Source organism: Anabrus simplex, chromosome 2 (genome assembly GCF_040414725.1).
Source record: "Anabrus simplex isolate iqAnaSimp1 chromosome 2, ASM4041472v1, whole genome shotgun sequence".
In the NCBI taxonomy this organism is placed as follows: Eukaryota; Metazoa; Arthropoda; class Insecta; order Orthoptera; family Tettigoniidae; genus Anabrus; species Anabrus simplex.
The window spans coordinates 262025560-262045038 of NC_090266.1; positions in this window are offsets into that span (position 1 = coordinate 262025560).

The following is a 19479-nucleotide window of genomic DNA, read 5'->3' on the forward strand; positions in this document are numbered from 1 at the left end:
TTTCACTATTAATATTAACCACGGATAGTTTCTGTGAACTGTTTAAAATGGATCCTGTGAAAAATTTGAAAAACATTTCATGGTTCATCTCCTCATGGTAATCACTGGTTTTATTAGACTTGAAGAGGAGACAGCAACTCAGCACATGTATAAGAGTAATTGTGCCACCCTTACCCAGCAGGATCCTCTTCGTTCCCCACACCATGTCATGTGTCCAGCCTTTAGTCATGGAATGTTTGGCGCTGACCCAAGTTTCATCCCGCCAAATTATCTCATCAAAATCATGCTTTAGTACCTCCCTCAGAAACGTAAATCACCAAGCAGAAATGCCTAGTCTTTCTATTATAATTTTCCTACTGTTTATTTTCTTATAAAAGAAACCTAAAGTTCTTATGACACTCCTAAACAAAGTTTCCCCACCTTGAAATAACCAAGCTTCTCCACGAGATTTGTGTTATTTAGTGATGTTTGGGTATTCTTTTCTTCCATAATACGCATATATGTGGCATCGTATAGGGTCCTGTTGGAAAGAATCAGTGTTCCTAACCCTCTTCTCTATTCTGTGTTTCTTTTCCAGGTGTTCCTAAACCTGATGTTCCTGGCTGGGTTAATTATAAATTATACCTGTCTCTTCCTATTTTAACTATACTGTTTTGTCTTACTTTAACTGTAGCTGCAGTTCTATCTAGCAACTTATTTACAGAAATGAGAGGACCATTATTATCTTTCTCCCATTCAAAGTACTCTCGTACATAACAAATAACGTTCAGAGACTGTCCCTTTACAGGAACGCCGTTGCTGAAAAGTTCTCTCCCTTCACTTTCTGCCATTGAATTAAAATTAAAAGATACTACTAGGCATATATACACAAACAATATCTAAAAATTAACTGTACAACTATAATTACACACATGCATACACGCACACACACACGCATGCATCCATGCAGAGAAACTATTTATGAATAACAGTAACTATTAGAAATGAAACAATTAAAGTAAAATTACACACATGGACACACATTTACCAATACAAAGTAGCATTCACTCTTAAGAAACTGATAGCACAGTTAACACTGCTGGTGAAAGCTATTGTGTTATCTTGTGCCACACGTTAGGAGAACGGCAACAGGATCTTAAGGTTTCCCTCCTTTCTCTTTGCTTGCCTGTATTCTTTTGTGCTCAGTTGCATGTGGTTTGCCAAATTTGGGGTTGTTATGACAACCTGCTAACGTTTTCTTCCCACTCCATCCCCATTACAGCTGGGAACACGAGCTGAAGCAGCAGTCAATCCCATTCTAGCTATGTGCGGACAATAGTTCAGGATGATGCCTGCTCATACGACTCAACCACACCTTTTACTATTTGAAATTAGGGTGCTCATAGGTTGTAACATTTTACAGTGTATACCTGGAAATCTTAGTGCAGTATCAAACCTAGAACTAAAATGAATCGTGGTTTAAAATATTTTTAACAAACAACAGAACAAAACTTGGTCTCTTTCTTCATATGTTTTAAGATATAATTAGTATAAACAAGAACAATAAGTGATTACAAAAATTGTCACTTCAACAAAACAGTAGCAAACAAACAGATTAGGGTTAAAACTATCAATGGAAAGAATACTATGAAGCCACATGAACTGGATCAAGAATGTTTCTCTTTTCATTACATTTTGTATCAAGATAACATAACATTTTGATGGTTGTCATCTCTGTACAAATCAATACATTTATCAAGTACAAACTTTTTATACAACATATATAATGGTTTAAACACAATGAAGATGGCAATTTTCAACAGGAAAAGAAAAGGAAACAAAACATATCTGAAAAGACAATTTTCATTTCCTTTCACCTAGACTTCATTTACCAGCAAGAGCTGATCAAAGGACAGAATAAAATAGGAAGCTGAATAAGTACAAAACCATGGGTCAGAAAGAATAATACAGTAATCTGTACCTCTCAAAGTAAAACCATTAGTTCTCCACTCCAGCAAGCCGACTTCAGTTTCTCAATAACAATGTGATAAATATTGTCTCCCTACACTGGCAAACAGAAAGTCATCCAGTCATTTCTATTTGACATCAAATGGCACCTGGAAGCCTTAAAATATCATAAAAACATTGGAAGAAAATGATTATAATTCTCCTTGTTCTCAATAACAATCATCCACATCAAAAAAATCTTTCCCTGTCTTTCTACTTGTTGATGAAAACAATGACTGTCAAAGAGTAATATCAGAATGTCTGAAGGAAGCAATAAAATAACAATTCTTTCAGGCAAAGTGTCACTGATATGATGCAAATATTTTTGATGAGAACAAATAACTCAAAACAGAAAATGTTCATAATTGTATTCCTTCTAAACAGACATATATACAAATAGTAAGATTTTCTGTAAGTATAAAACCAGTACATTTTATCATGAGTTAAAATACAAGAGGAACTTGAAAAGAAAATGTAGGAGGAGGTCAAAACACTGGCACAGTAGCAAACATAAACAATACCAGTTGAATATGAACAGATAATATGCCTCGCTATATGCAGGAGCAGTTTACAGATATTTCGAACAATCTATTGGGAAAACCATGAATTTATATAAGCACATGATAAACAATTCTGAGAAGAGAATGTCACTGATCTCGGGAAGAAGTACTCAATCATTTGCTTACTAACAAAACTGTTTAGAGTTTGTGATATTTTCACCACTTGTTACACATCCACATTTTTTTTTTTTTTTTTTTTTGGTAGTTGCTTTACGTCGCACCGACACAGATAGGTCTTATGGCGACGATGGGACAGGAAAGGGCTAGGAGTGGGAAGGAAGTGGCTGTGGCCTTAATTAAGGTACAGCCCCAGCATTTGCCTGGTGTGAAAATGGGAAACCAAGAAAAACCATTTTCAGGGCTGCCGACAGTGGGATTCGAACCTACTATCTCCCGAATACTGTATACTGGCCGCACTTAAGCGACTGCAGCTATCGCGCTCGGTCCACAACATTTTACAGAGGAAGAAAGGTGAAGTTCAAGGTACATGAAAAATACAGGTTTGAATTTTAAAACAATACACAACATATATAAATTTGATCGAGTAAGCATCATTTATAAATTGTGTACAATAACAATACAAAGCAGAAAGTACTGTTATAGCTCTCTAAAATTGACTACAGTTGTTGTAATGAACTTGAACAAAGAGAAGGTACCTGTGAACAGGATTCAGTGGAGTAGATAGATGAGCAATATGATATAGCAGCAGAATTTAGAACATCTAACAAGAAGGAGAATGCTTCTTGTGTGGTGGAGAGTAGATGACAAGTACAGCAGCACTATACATGATATGAACACAGGTATTGCTTGTTTAAAGGGTCATAACATCTAGGTCATCGGCCCTATCACAGGTATTGAAATGAGTTGTAAGGAGTGTGAATAGCAAGAGAGAAGATCTGCATTTAATTAAATGCTACAGAATAATTATGTAATGTCTCAACAATTACAAACATATCAACAATTAGGTTTCCAGAAGGGAATCAATTACTACACCTTTCCAAGATGCTGGTGGCTAGTGCACCATTGAGACACTTCTGCAACTCTCTCTGTTATGACAATGCAGCAACAGCAGGCTAGGAGAGAGAGATACCTTAACTTGCATAAACGGAAAGGTGTGGCAATCCAACAGATAAGCTCGCTGCCGCTGCCACACTGGGGCACAATACTGGTAATTTTATTATTCATAAGGGTTAAAGAGCTTGAATACTTAATTTACAAACATGTTAGTATCTTCTCATCCATTATATTTTCAAAATGATATTTAATATAAACTTCTGGAACAGCAAATTTTGTGATAAAAATACATAGATACAGGTTCAGTTCAAATATTACATTTACCATCCAGCCGTCCATACACTTGATAGTGATGTAACAATTTTATAAATCAAGTAGTATTAATTTTGCAATATGTTCACTATATTTGTTTGCCTAATAGTCGCAACCATGCAAGATAAATGTTTGCATGTTAGAAATACAGCAGCATGAGAATGCATGCTAGTTCCCTCCTGCACTATACAGTATATATATCTCAGTTCACAGATATTCTCTTTGCTAGTGCTGAGCTGTTTATTTTCTACATACCCAAAATGTACTATTAAAAATAATTTCCACATTTTCTACAGTAAAATGCTAAACAATTCTACCGGACGAGTTGGCCGTGCAGTTCGGGGTGGGCAGCTGTGAGCTTGCATCCGAGATCGAACCCACTGTCAGCAGCCGTGAAGATGGTTTTCTGAAGTTATCCATTTTCACATCAGGCACTTCCTTCCCAGTCCTAGGCCTTTCCTGTCACTCCATCACCATAAGACCTATCAGTGTCGGTGAGACAAAAAGCAAGTTGTTAAAAAAAAAAAAATTCTATGTCTAACAGAATATTTTTGTAATATTTGGTGGAATAAAAATTATTCCTGTGAATTTACACCAACTAGTATTGGAAAGCAACAGGTGCATCAATAGCAGCTTCCAAAAAAGGAGGTTCAGCAACGAGAAGATATTGATGTACGTGTTGCTAAATTGCAGGCAGGAGTACAGAAGATTAACCTTGGAAATGGCCCTGAAGTTAAAGAGGATGGAGCACCAGTAATGAAAGTAAAGCATTCTTCCAAATCAGATGCCAATGTTCAGTGTAATAATTTAACAAAACCTCGAGAACCAACCACAAGGAGAGGTAGACCCAGAAAATTATTGACCTAACATCAAATTACTTCAGACTCAAGTCTGTCACATCATTTCAGCTCTATCAGTACCGTGTGGACTTCGCTCCGGAAGAAGATCTCAATTCAATAAAACAGAAACTTGTGAGAATCCACAGAGAGAGACTATAGGTGCCTATATTTTCAAGGACCCACTGACGTTAGTATCGTGATGAGAAGCATATCACACCAATGTTGTTGTCACCATACGGCTTGTAAGCACTGTTTCAGCTGGAGAATACCACTACTGTCACTTCTTTAATATCCTCATGAGACGTTGCTTGGAAGCACCAAATTTACAGTTGGTGGGTCGTAATTATTTTGATGCAAAAACAAAACTGCTAGTACCCAATTACCATCTTCAATTATGGCCAGGGTATGTGACGTCAATCTGACAACATTAAGACAACATTTGCTGTGTACCGAGATTACTCACAAGGTGGTGCGTCGAGATAATGCTCTCAACATTCTGGACAGCATTGCTGAAATGGATCTGGCTCATTTTCAGCACTTATATCAGAAGTGCATTGTGGGAACAACAGTACTGTCAGACTACAATAACAAGACTTACAGGGTGGATGATGTTGATTTCACCGTAACTCCTATAAGCGCATTTTCTTGAGATGGCAAAAATGTAACATACAAGGCTTACTTCAAATCTTGATATGGATTTGAAATCAAGAATCCTGACCAGCCAATGCTTGGATCTCTACCCACATTGCGTGAATGTCACTGGGGCTTCTCCACACCAGTGCATCTGGTGCCTGAGCTCTGCCGTATGAGTAGCATCATAGATGAAATGCGTGCCAACTTCCACCTCATGAAGAACTTGGCTGACCACATGAGACTATCAACAAAAGACCTCATTGTAGCCCTGAACAAGTTTCACAAGAGACTTTCTGAGATGGAGGAGGTAGCCAGTGAACTGAAACAATGGAACTTTGCTCTCAGTAAAAGCTTGGTTTCTTTGAATGGTCGTGTTCTCCGAAATGAGTTTATCAAGGTGGGAAATATTTATCTTTCCATTGCGGCACACGGAATAACTGGGGCCGAGAAATCAGTGGTCAGGCCCTGCTGTGTACCCCAGTCCCGAGAGAGTGGGGAATTGTAGTTCCTTGCAGTTTCAGTTGCCCAGCTCACAGTTTCATAGCAATTCTTACAGAGGTTGCCACTAAGATACACTTTTGCATTAAACCAACATGTGTGCAAGAGATTTTTGATGAACTGACAAGTTATATTGACGGCATTGACAGCATTACCCATTCAAAGAATCCAGAGTTACACATGCTGATGTTACCAACACGTCGCACAGACAGATACAATGGGTGGTGTGAATAAAAATGAGCACGCACTCTTTACTTGCGAAAATAGAGCAGGCACTCACAGCGAGGTGAATAAAAACCGCCTTTCGGAAGCAATCACTCACAGCAGACCTGTGACCTTGAGCACACACTCCAGTCGCTCGAGTAGCAGAGTGGGCGCTCCAGATTTCTGGTGAATAAAGATAAAGCAGGCACTCTTTCCAGTAAGCGCCTGCTCATGTTTCCTTGAGCTAACTCAGTAGGTGACTCCAAATGATAGTGTCAAGTTCAATAGCATGGCAGAGGTAATGGTGGTGGTTAATCGGAAAAGAAAATTATATAAACTTCGCAGAGAATCATCTCAACTTGATTACAGTGTTATAAAGGTCCAGTAAGGAGCATGCTGAAGAGCCTCCGTGGCACAGACGGCAGCGCGCCGGCCTTTCACATTTGGGTTCCGTGGTTCAAATCTTTGCCACTCCATGTGGGATTTGTGCTGGACAAAGCTTTTTTTTTTTGCTAGTTGCTTTACGTCGCACCGACACAGATAGGTCTTATGGCGATGATGGGACAGGTTTAGGAGTGGGAAGGAAGCGGCCGTGGCCTTAATTAAGGTACAACCCCAGCATTTGCCTGGTGTGAAAATGGGAAACCACGGAAAACCATCTTCAGGGCTGCCGACAGTGGGGTTCGAACCTACTGTCTCCCGAATACTGGATACTGGCCGCACTTAAGTGACTGCAGCTATCGAGCTTGGTGCTGGACAAAGCGGAGGTGGGACAGGTTTTTCTCTGGGTACTCCAGTTTTTCCTGTCATCTTTCATTCCAGCAACACTCTCCAATATCATTACATTTCATCTGTCAGTCATTAACCCATATATGCCCACAGGGTCGAAAACGACCCACAATAGTCATTTGCCATCATTTATCCCCATGCATTCGTTTTCGACTTAAAATGATGATTATGTATTTGTCAGCATGTAGGCTATTATTGTGAATGTGTGATTGTTGATTTGAAGCTGTATTGTTTGCCTTGTAACTGCAAACAGATTGCTGTGTTACATCCTTCAGCATAGTATTGATGCAGTGTGGCAGAAAATGTAAGTTGACAATTTTGCTGTTTATTATTTTAGCTTGGTTCTTGTGATGTTACTTAGAGTAAAGAATATAGTTTACGACTACATGTCACAAGTTTTTTAATTTTTCTATATGGTCATGTAATAAAACGAGATATTTGATATGGGTCGTTTTCGACCCTGTGGGCATATAAGGAACCTTTCATGCATTTCATCAAATATGATCATAATTGCATTATTGCTCAATGATAAGATATAGCTTAGTTTCTTTCCGTTATTATTGCAACGTTTTTATATTTGGGGAGAGGGAATTATCACGGGAATCTATTACCGACTCGGTACTAAAACTTAAGAGTTATTCTTCTCATGTTTCCTAGTTTCCCAAAGAGTCTTATAACTTTTGAGATTTTATAAGAGCTTGAAAGGTTATCTTCCAAACAAGAGGTTTCAACTACTGATGTGACTATACAACCTTCCGCTGATGAAGGTCATTGCTTCAGACAAAAGGTGTAAAGGCAACAGGAACTGTTAGAAAGGACCATACAGGACACTGTCCACTAAAGGGAATTGATGTTATGGGCAAGGAGCCTAGAGGAGCATTTGACACCATGATAAACAAGAAACACGGTATCAATGCAATTAGGTGGCATGATAACAACATTGTTACTCTCCTGTCAAGTGAGTACAGAGTTCATCGTATTCGACCCACGCAAAGGTACTCTTCGGCACAGAAGAAAGGAATTGCCATTCCTCAGACATTCGGTTTTCATCAGTACAACGGTTATATGCGCGGAGTGGATCAAATGGATAGCAGTGTTGTTGTGTACCAGGTTGGAATTAGGGGAAAGAAATGGTACACACCGATTGTATTTTGGCTGCTAGATGTTTATGTGAACAATGCCTACCTTCTAGCTCGTTCCCTTGGAAGAACCAATGATCTTCTATCATTTCGTAGGGAACTAGCTAAAACGATTCTTCTGAAATATGGAGTTGCGCGAACACAACCCGGCCCATCTACCCGATCAAGGAATGTCATAAAGAATGTACCAGAAATCGCACGCAAAAGTGATGGTCATATGATTACTGTGGGTCAAAAACGTAAAAGATGTGTTTCGTGCAAAAGTAAAACCACGAAAGCGTGCAAGAGATGCAATGTCGCGTTGCAAGATAAATGTTTCTTAAAGTTTCATGCATAGCTTTTCATGAAGACTGAGACTTCAGTGTAAGATGCACACAGTGCTTGTAACTTTCTAGTGCTGCAATATTTTTGTGAATGTGTTGTAATTCACCATTGTACTTGAACTCATAATTACCTGCGTAATAATATGTGTGTATAATTGTAATAAACAAAACAATAACATTTCACACAATAATGGTTGTCTGTATTAGTAAATAACTGTAAGATATGTTATGACAACAATTTAGGAAAAGGTAGTTTATATGCCCACAGGGTCGTTTTCGACCCATGGCCAATCAGACAGTAACACTAATAGAAACAAAAAATCAGTGTTGTCAATAACCTAATATCACTAAAAGAAGCAACAAATGTGAAAATGAGCACTTCATTCAAAAACAAAAGTTGCGGGCATATATGGGTTAATCATTGCCCCAGAGGAGTGCGACAGGCTTTGGCAGCCGGCACGATTCCTATCCTCACTGCTTCATTCATTCCATTCCCGACCCGGTCAGATGACTGGAAACAGGCTGTGGATTTTCAAGGAGCATGCTGAATGGTTAGCGGAGCATTTCCTTGGGCACTCCAAAGAAATAAGAGGTGGTGCACTAACAAATGAAGAAAAAATGTAAATCTTCTTGCGTTATGCTGGTGACCCTGGGTTTCATAGTGGAGTTGGTGAAGACATCTCGGAGAACTGTGCAAAAAAAAAAAAACATTTTCGTAGGTTTTGACATGAACAGAAATGAAAGCAGATTATTAGATAAAATTCCAACAAATGTTGCTTAGATGCAGGAAACCAAACCAAACCAAACCAAACCAAACCAAACCAAACCAAACCAAACCAAACCCCATGGCACTACAGCCCTTGAAGGGCCTTGGCCTACCAAGCGACCGCTGTTCAGCCGAAGGCCTGCAGATTACAAGGTGTCGTATGGTCAGCATGACGAATCCTCTCGGTCGTTATTCTTGGCTTTCTAGACCGGGGCCGCTATCTCGCCATCAGATAGCTCCCCAATTCTAATCAAGTGGGCTGAGTGGACCTCGAACCAGCCCTCAGGTCCAGGTAAAAACCCTGACCTGGCCGGGAATCGAACCCGGGGCCTCCGGGTAAGTGGCAGGCAAGCTACCCCTACACCACGGGGCCGGTCTTAGATGCAGGAAGCACGGGCTAAATGGCAAGAACGTTTGAGCTTCCCTTATGCTGTTGGAACTGTAGACTGTACTCATGTACAAATTCAGAAGCCACATGTTCATGGGAATGACTACATTTACAGAAAAGGCGTGCCTAGCATTATTGTACAGGCCACTTGCAATGGAAATGAAGAATTCAACCATTGTAGATGTTTCACGGCCAGACTCTGTCTATGACGTCCGGCTCCATAGCTAAATGGTTAGCGTGCTGGCCTTTGGTCACAGGGGTCCCGGGTTCGATTCACGGCAGGGTTGGTAATTTTAATCATCATTGGTTAATTTCCCTGGTATGGGTGCTGGGTGTATGTGTTGTCTTCATCTTCATTTCATCCTCATCACGACGCGCAGGTCGCCTACAGGTGTCAAATCAAAAGACCTGCACCTGGCGAGCCGAATTCATCCTGGGATCTCCCGGCAATAAAAGCATACGCCATTTCATTTCTGTCTATGACTCCCGAATTTGGAGGAACTCCGATGTTTGCAGAGTTATGACACCTCTGTAGGAAGTCGAAGGGATGACAACTTCTGCAGATCTTACAACTTGCTAACGTCACACCAACACAGATAGGTCTTATGGCGACGATGGGATAGGAATGGCGTAGGAATAGGAAGGGAGCGATCGTGGCACTACAGATCTTGAAGGGCCTTGTCCTACCAAGCGACCACTGTTCAGCCCGAAGGCCTGCAGATTACGAGATGTCATGTGGTCAGCATGATAAATCCTTGGCTTTCTAGACCAGGGCCGCTATCTCGCCAACAGATAGCTCCTCAATTCTAATCATGTAGGCTGTGTGGACCTCGAACCAGCCCTCAGGTCCAGGTAAAAACCCTGACCTGGCCGGGAATCGAACCCGGGGCTTCCGGGTAAGAGGCAGGCACGCTACCCCTACGCTACCCACGGGGCCGACCTTAGAGGCCTAGTGTGAAAATGGGAAACCACGGAAAACCATCTTCAAGGCTGCTGATAGTGGGTATTGAACCCATTATCTCCCGATGCAAGCTCACAGCTGCGTACCCTTAACCGCACGGCCAACTCATCCGGTCCTGCAGATCTGGCTCCTTAAAAATTTCATTCAATTGTCAATATATTATTATCAACATAATGTTTGTCAGTTACGTTATAGGCCTGCCATTTTCCTCAATTTATTAATGTCGTAATATTAAGGCTATGATTTCCTACCTTTCAGACGACCGATGGTAGGGTTATTCTCCCCGTGCATCAGATTCATCAGCCGCTTCTCCCATTATTTTAACGATATGCATTTGTTTCCCATACGCCTTAATTCTACTTTATATTTCAGTCTTGTTTTCATGTTTTGTAATTTTTTAGCAACAGTTGTTGGACGGAAATTCTTCTTCTCCTTCTACTGCTTTTCCCACCTCTGTGGGTTTTTTTTTTGCTAGGGGCTTTATGTCGCACCGACACAGATAGGTCTTATGGCGACGATGGGATGGGAAAGGCCTAGGAGTTGGAAGGAAGCGGCCGTGGCCTTAATTAAGGTACAGCCCCAGCATTTGCCTGGTGTGAAAATGGGAAACCACGGAAAACCATTTTCAGGGCTGCGATAGTGGGATTCGAACCTACTATCTCCCGGATGCAAGCTCACAGCCGCGCGCCTCTACGCGCACGGCCAACTCGCCCGGTACCTCTGTGGGGTCCTGGGTACGAATTATGTCGCACATGTGGATTTGGCCCTGTTTTACGGCCAGATGCTCTTCCTGACGCCAACCCTAGATAGAGGGATGTAATCACTATTGTGCGTTTCTGTGATGGTTGGTAGTGTAATGTGTTGTGTTGTGCGAATATGAAGAGGGAAGTGTTGGGACAAACACAAACACCCAGTCTACGAGCCAGAAGAATTACAGAGGCGATTAAAATCCCCGATCCAGCCGGCACCCTCTGAACTGAAGGCCTCAATGCTGACCATTCAGCCAATCAGACAGTTGTTGGACGGAAATGTTAAAGTTAAATTTAGCGAGTAGTTCACACTGAACTGCATTTATTGCACTTGTTTTCCTGAGCTTCTTATCTGGTAACTGTGACTTTGAAAACATAATTGTATGTTTCTTTAAAATGGAGATAAAAACGGACTGGAATTCCACACTGTCGCCTGCCATGTTAAGCATTGAACTACCCGGAAGTCATCGAAGTGTTATCACAGTCTAAGGTGTTATATACATGGCACGTGCACGACCTTCATCAGCGACACTGAGTGGCAGCTCCAGACACTTGAGTGTACGCTGTGCTTCCGCTCTATTTTTATTCACCACAAATGCGGAGTGGAAGCTCATCGGCAGGGAGACACTCAGGCACTCAGCGAGCACACGCTCACTTGCTTACTCTCATTTTTATTCACACCACCCAATGTAATGAAGAAGGGAGGCTGCGTGGATTTAGGAATTCCCACTCAAGTGGTACTCCCAAAAAACCTACAAGGCAAGAACTTGAAGTCCATTGCAATCAAGATAGCCATCCAGATGTGCTGCAAGATTGGAGGTGCACCATGGAGTGTAGTCATTCCTCTGTCTGGACTCATGGTGGTGGGATTTGATATATATCATGAGGTCAATATGCGTGGAGTCACTACTGGTGCTCTTGTAGCAACCATGAACAAGGATGCAAGTTGGGACTTCTCAGCTGTAAGCTACCTGCGCACAGGAGAGGAAATGAGTAGCGACTTGACCACTAACATCGTCAAAGTTCTTCGTCAGTACAACGCCTGCAACAACTGCCTACCACAGCATATTTTGTTGTATCGAGATGGAGTTGGTGAGGGTCAAGTGGCCTATGTGTTCCAGCAGGAAGTTGAACTTCTCAGGAGAAAGCTCAAAGAGATATAATGGAGAACATGAATGTAAACTGGCATACATCATTGTTACCAAACATCTGAATACTCGTCTTTCCCATGGGCTGGAGAATCTTCCACATGGCACTGTGTTTTATGGTGTCATCACACTCCCACAAAGGTATGACTTCTATCTGGTGAGTCAGTCTGTACATCAGCGAACAGTGAGTGCCACATCCTAGAAGGGGAAGCCTCATTTTGAAATTTTTTGGAAATTAAACTCACATCCTTTCAGCTAAATCAAGCACTCCTTGACTGCTTTGGCTATGCTGTCCTTAGATTATTTGCTCTAAGCGTGCTCCTTTTCTTTTGTTCATTATGCAATGAGCGTACATTTATTGACATACATCTACTGTAACTGTGAATTTCTCTGATACATCTGTGATTTTTTTTTATTAAAGATTATCTTGGTACTTTCTTTTGTATACGTATTTGTATTGTATTTGAGATACTTTATTTTTTTAATGTTCTTCTAATAGTCTGATTTTCTAGTGTTGGAGCAATTATTATGATATTGCAGTAAAATCCTTGCATTGCTTATTCTTAAATGATCATTAGCAATCCTTATAAATGCTTTATATAAAAGTGTATTTGTGCTGCTAGATGAGTGAAAATTTTCATTATTGAATATATATTTTAATCAATCAATCAATCAATCAATCAATCAATCAATCAATCAATCAATCAATCAATCAATCAATCAATCAATCAATCAATCAATCAATCAATCAATCAATCAATCAATACTGATCTGCAATTAGGGCAGTCGCGCAGGTGGCAGATTCCCTATCTGTTGTTTCCCTAGCCATTTCTTAAATGATTTCAAAGAAATTGGAAATTTATTGAACATCTCCCTTGGTAAATTATTTTAATCCCGTACTCCTTTTCCTATAAATGAATATCTGCCCGAATTTTTCCCCTTGAATTCCAACTTTATCTTCATATTGTGATCTTTCCTACTTTTATGCCCGGTTTCTGGAATGATGAGATATCTTTCCGATAACTATTGCTTTGTTACAGCTGTCGACTCGATAAATCTTCGCTGTGTTGCACAGCGGAACAGCAGCTAACTTATCGAACTGTCAACTATTGGCTCGTTGATCAAGTTTCATAAATACACACTAGATGCCACCCCTCGTACTGCTTTGTTTTTGTACATTAGGTGTGTTCCCTAGATTGTCAGGCGCATGCGCACAAGTAATGCATCGCATTTGAGCTTTCTGTGCAGTTCCTATTATCCCCTCTTTGCCATGCAGGAAGAAATGGATATTAGACTAGTTCTTGCAGAAGTGGGTGTCACTTTCGTGGTGTTTAAGGACTGTCAGAAGAATTTTATATTGTTTGAGGATTTCGAATGAAATATGCACGCGAATGGCACATGTCACGCGCAATCCAGTTTGCACTGAGCCTTACAAGTTTACCGTATCTCTTCCCTGTTATTACAAAATATGAACATTGTTTGATCACAGTATAACGACATACATCGCGTAATTAACATAATTATATAACCTGTTAGTTCCTTGTAATGTAATATCGTTAATTAAAAACAATCCCACGATAAAAGTATATGCTCACTGCCAATGCAAGAAGGCCTGCAGTAGGCCTACTACGATAAATGTGTAATTATCGGTTATACTCAGTTACTGGTACCAGTGCTTTTATGGACATGAATGCAGTCACAGATACAAATATGACAAGACGCAGTAGTACTGAATCTTAAAGGCCATCGTAATTAATAATTGATCAACAGGGGACAATGGAAAATTATTTGTCACAGGACGCAAATTGTCGTCTGTAAACTCTACCATACCTACGACAGTATATTTGTTTAGCCTCAGTCTGTCTTTGAATTCATTTTCACTACTGTATAGTTCATTAGAACATTAGGCCGGCGGAAGAAGATGAGAAAGCCATAGAAAATTTTAACAAACGCAATGTTAGCTGCTGATACTGAAGTACTGCGCACGCGCCCAGCAAGTTAACAAATAGATATCTCCTGCTCAGGGCCCTCTAAGTTAGCAAGCGATTTGTCGAACCGATAGATGTATCTTACGTTCGTGCAACGCCATAACACAAGTTAACCATTCGATACCGCTATAGGTTCGATATCTCACGTTCCAGAAACCGGGCATTAAAGAGGCCACTCAAAATTATTCGCCTACTAATGTCATTCCACGCCATCTCTCCACTGACAGCTCGGAATATACCACTTAGTTGAGCAGCTTGTCCTCTTTCTCCCAATTCTTCCCCTCCTCAAACTTTGCAATATTTTTGTAAAGCTACTCATTTGTCTGAAATCACCCAGAACAAATCGAGCTGCTTTTCTTTGAATTTTTTACCGAATTTGATAGCTGCAGTCGCTTAAGTGCGGCCAGTATCCAGTATTCGGGAGATAGTAGGTTTGAACCCTCACTGTTGGCAGCCCTGAAGGAGGTTTTCCATGGTTTCCCATTTTCACACCATGCAAATGCTGCGGCTGTACCTTAATTAAGGCCACGGCCGCTTCCTTCCCACTCCTGCACACTCCTAGCCCTTTCCTGTCCCATCGGCGCCATAAGACATATCTGTGTCGGTGCGATGTAAAGCAACTAGCAAAAAAAAAAGAAAAAATCTTTGAAATTTTTCGAGCTCTTGAATCAAGTAATCCTGGTGAGGGTCCCATACACTGGAACCATACTCTAGTTGGGGTCTTATCACCGACTTATATGCCCTCTCCTTTACATCCTTACTGCATCCCCTGAACACCCTAATAACCATGTGCAGAGATCTGTACCCTTTATTTACAATCCCATTTATGTGATTACCCCAATGAAGATCTTTCCTTATATTAACACCTAGGTACTTACAATGATCCCCAAAAGGAACTTTCACCCCATCAACGTAGTAATTAAAACTGAGAGGACTTTTCCTATTTGTGAAACTCACAACCTGACTTTTAACCCCGTTTATCATCATACCATTGCCTACTGTCCATGTCACAATATTATCGAGGGCATGTTGCAGTTGCTCATAATCTTGTAAATTATTTATTACTCTATACAGAATAACATCATCTGCAAAAAGCCTTACCTCTGATTCCACTTCTTTACTCATATCATATAAGAAAACGTAAAGGTCCAATAATAATGCCTTGAGGAATTCCCCTCTAATTATTACAGAGTCAGATAAAGCTATGCCTACTCTAATTCTCTGAGATCTATTTTCTGGAAATATAGCAACCCATTCAGTCACTCTTTCGTCTAGTCCAATTGCACTCATTTTTGCCAGTAGTCTCCCATGATCCACCCTATGAAATGCTTTAGATAGGTCAATCGTCATACAGTCCATTTGACCTCCAGAATCCTAAATATTTGCTATATCTTGCTGGAATCCTACAAGTTGCGCTTCAGTGGAATAACATTCCCTAAAACCGAACTGCCTTCTATCAAACCAGTTATTAATTTCGAAAACATGTCTTAATATAATCAGAAAGAATGCCTTCCCATAGCTTACATGCAATGCATGATAAACTTACTGGCCTGTAATTTTCAGCTTTATGTCTATCACCCTTCCCTTTATACACAGGGGCTACTATAGCAACTCACCATTCATTTGGTATAGCTCCTTCAACCAAACAATAATCAAATAAGTACTTCATATATATATATAAAAAAATAGTACTCTACCCCAATCCATTGTCTTTAGTATATCCCCAGAAATCTTATCAATTCAGCTGCTTTTCTAGTTTGCAACTTTTGTATCTTATTGCAAATGTCATTTTTATCTTATGTAAATTTTAATGCTTCTTTAGCAAAAGTCACCTCCTCTATCTGGGCATTATCCTTGAAACCAACAATCTTTACATACTGCTGACTGAATACTTCTGCCTTCTGAAGATCCTCACATACACACTCCCCTTGTTCATTTATTATTCCTGGAATGTCCTTCTTGGAACCTGTTTCTGCCTTAACCTGGCAGTGCCGTGCTGTACCGTATAGTACCAGTGCACCTTATTTCAGATTTTCTCATACTGATCATTACTTGAGACACAAATCTGGCAACTCCGCTGTACATTTTCAAGGTGTTTGCAGCAACAACCACTTGGAATTTGAGATCGTATTGGAGGAATAAAAATGGCTGTACGTCTAAGGTAAGTTGCTTCATTTTGTTTATAAATATTGACAATATGATTTTGTGTTGCGTGGTTTATTATCTTGAAATATCAGTCCACGACTTTAAATAACAAGCTATTGGTCAGCATTTCTGTGTTAGGTGTTATGACACTAATTATTCTGTTGGTACCATATGGTACCGCATGGTGCTTACCGTACCTCTCTGTTCCTTTTATCCTCCTTGCTTCTAAGGGTAATTCTAATGAAACAATTAATAATGTAGTTGCAAATAATGATTTATATGTGTCATTCAATTGTATATTGTAGATTTTACTTAAAAAATTCCACGTCATAGCAGACGTAGAGTGCGCGATGTATCGCACCTAATGATAAGTGAATGTCATTTGAGTCGCTTGACACTTGAGAAGGTTCTACATATTATTGAAGGAGAGGATACCGATGCTGAAGCCATACACACTGAAACACCGGAATGCAATGTATTATTCAATGAAGATTCGGCTGAGAAAGATGAAGGGCACCTTGCAGACTACCTTACGGGAGGTGAACTCCGAGCACCAGTTGAAGTAGTGCTGAAAAAGCAAATTCCGCACAGGTGTAGAGAATGCACGTCCGACAATGATTCACGGCCCACGAAGAGAGCGATATCATCACCTCATCCACCAGTTACCTGGACGGCGGATGACTTAGATCCTAGAACAATCCACTCTTTTAGTGCGAATTTTCCACTTTTCGAAATATGATGCTGACTGAAAAACTTTTGAGTTGTATTTTGATGATGAAATTGTGAATTGCTTGTGCTCTGAAGCCAGGACATTGCATTTTTTTTAAATGAAGACAATCCTTAAGTAACCCCGAAGAAATGAAAATATTCGTCACCATTTTACATCTAAGTGACTATATGCAAATGCCACCTTCAGAATAAGGAAGGTGCAAAATATTTGTTACTATATATATTTGGGAGGTATGTTGAAGAAAAATAAGTGCAGTTGTTCACACTTCTTTTCTTTTTAGAATATCTGACACCTTGAGATTCAATGACCTACATCACTATATTGCTCCAACAAACCATCGCCGACGCTGCGCGGCCGCGAATCTCGTGGCCGCACAGAAAGTGTCAAGAATAATGTGGATGTCTGTGTACTACTTATTGCCTCTTCAAACTCGTGAAAAGTGGAAATAGGTGACTAAAACTGAAGTCTATAGTAGTATTAGTCCTATTTCCTAAAGATGTGTCGTTTCTGAAGTAATGTTATTTTTCGAAATTCCCAAAGGGATGTCTCATATGAACCTATAAACACCACTCTTTTTTTATTTATTGATAAGTAGTTTGTATTCAATATTCTGTAACAATATTAAGCATTAAATTTTATGGTATTCTAATGAGGTTGTGTTTCACCCAAAAGGTATGTCAAGCACCGTACTGTACCATACGGTACCAGGCCCTCATTTAGGAACCAATAATCCAATTTTTAGAAAAATGACTTAAATGTTCTCTGATATGTGAATGCTGAGAATATTAAATAAAAACATTTAAAAAACTGAAAACTCTGAAGTTCCCGGGGTTAAAGTACCTATGCATACCATTCCACTTTTCACTAAAATTTGTACGACTGCCAATTATGCTTGCCATCATGTCGTCCTTAGCTGCCTTCTTTGCTAGATTCAATTTCCTAGTAAGTTCCTTCAATTTCTCCTTACGTCCACAGCCATTTATAACTATTTGTTTCCAATCTGCACCTCCTTCTTGGTCTCTATTTCTCTATTATAATAAGGTGGGTCTTTACCATTCCTTACTGTCCGACTCGTTGGCTGAACGGTCAGCGTACTGGCGTTTGGCTCAGAGGGTCCCGGGTTCGAATCCCGGACGGGTCGTAGATTTTAACCTTAATTGGTTAATTCCAATGGTCCGGGGGCTGGGTGTATGTGTTGTCTTCAGCATCATTTCATCCTCATCACGACGCGCAGGTCGCCTACGGGAGTCAACTAGAAAGACCTGCATCTGGTGAGCCGAACCCTTCCTGGGATATCCCGGCACTAAAAGCCATACGACATTTCATTTCACCATTCCTTACCACCTTTAAAGGTACAAACCTGTTTTCACATTCCTCAACAATTGCTTTAAACCCATCCCAGAGTCTGGTGACATTTTTTAAATTTTTTTTTAAAACCGTTTTCCACCGATCATAGTTACTTTTTTAAAACTGTCTCATGCCCGCTTTATCAACCATAGGGTACTGCCTAATAGTCCTACTTTTAAGACCTTCCTTTCTATCATATTTATTTTTAACTAGAACAAAAACAGCTTCATGATCTATTACTTCGGTTTCTCTATAGAGCTCATCTGGTTTTACCAGCACAACGTCCAGGATATTTTACCCTCTAGTTGGTTCAGTCACTTCCTGAATCAGCTGTCCTTCTCATATTAGCTTATTTGCGATTTGTTGGTCATGCTTCCTGTCGATCGCATTTCCTTCCCAATTGACATTTGGTAAATTCAGATTAATGTATTGAATGTATTGAATAGGTGGTATTATAAATAAACTAATTAGCACCCTACAGTATAGTAGCTTCAATACGGATCCATAATGATATTTATCACTTGAAAATTCAGATCTCCTGTTACAATCACATTCCTTTCCATGTAGTTTCCCACACAGCTGATTATCTTATCAAATAATTCTGAACCCGTGTCAGCGCTACCCTTTCCCTGTCTGTACACTCCAATGATATCAAGTTACACCTAGAATTTCATGTTTGTCATCTTTAACTTTATAGTAGCTTACAAATTCTTCTTTCACCAGAATGAATACTCCCCCTCCCACCATTCCTATCCCAACTCTACGATACACACTCCAGATCTGTGAGAATATTTCTGCACCCATTATATCATTTCTCAGCCATGATTCAACTCCTATTACAATATCTGGTAAGTATACAGGGTGAAGCGTAATTCGCGCACTCGGGCGTCGCAGCGCGACTCCTCACATGCCAGCAATAAAAAAATGTCTCTTACAAAATTTCGTCTTGCGAGTATATCC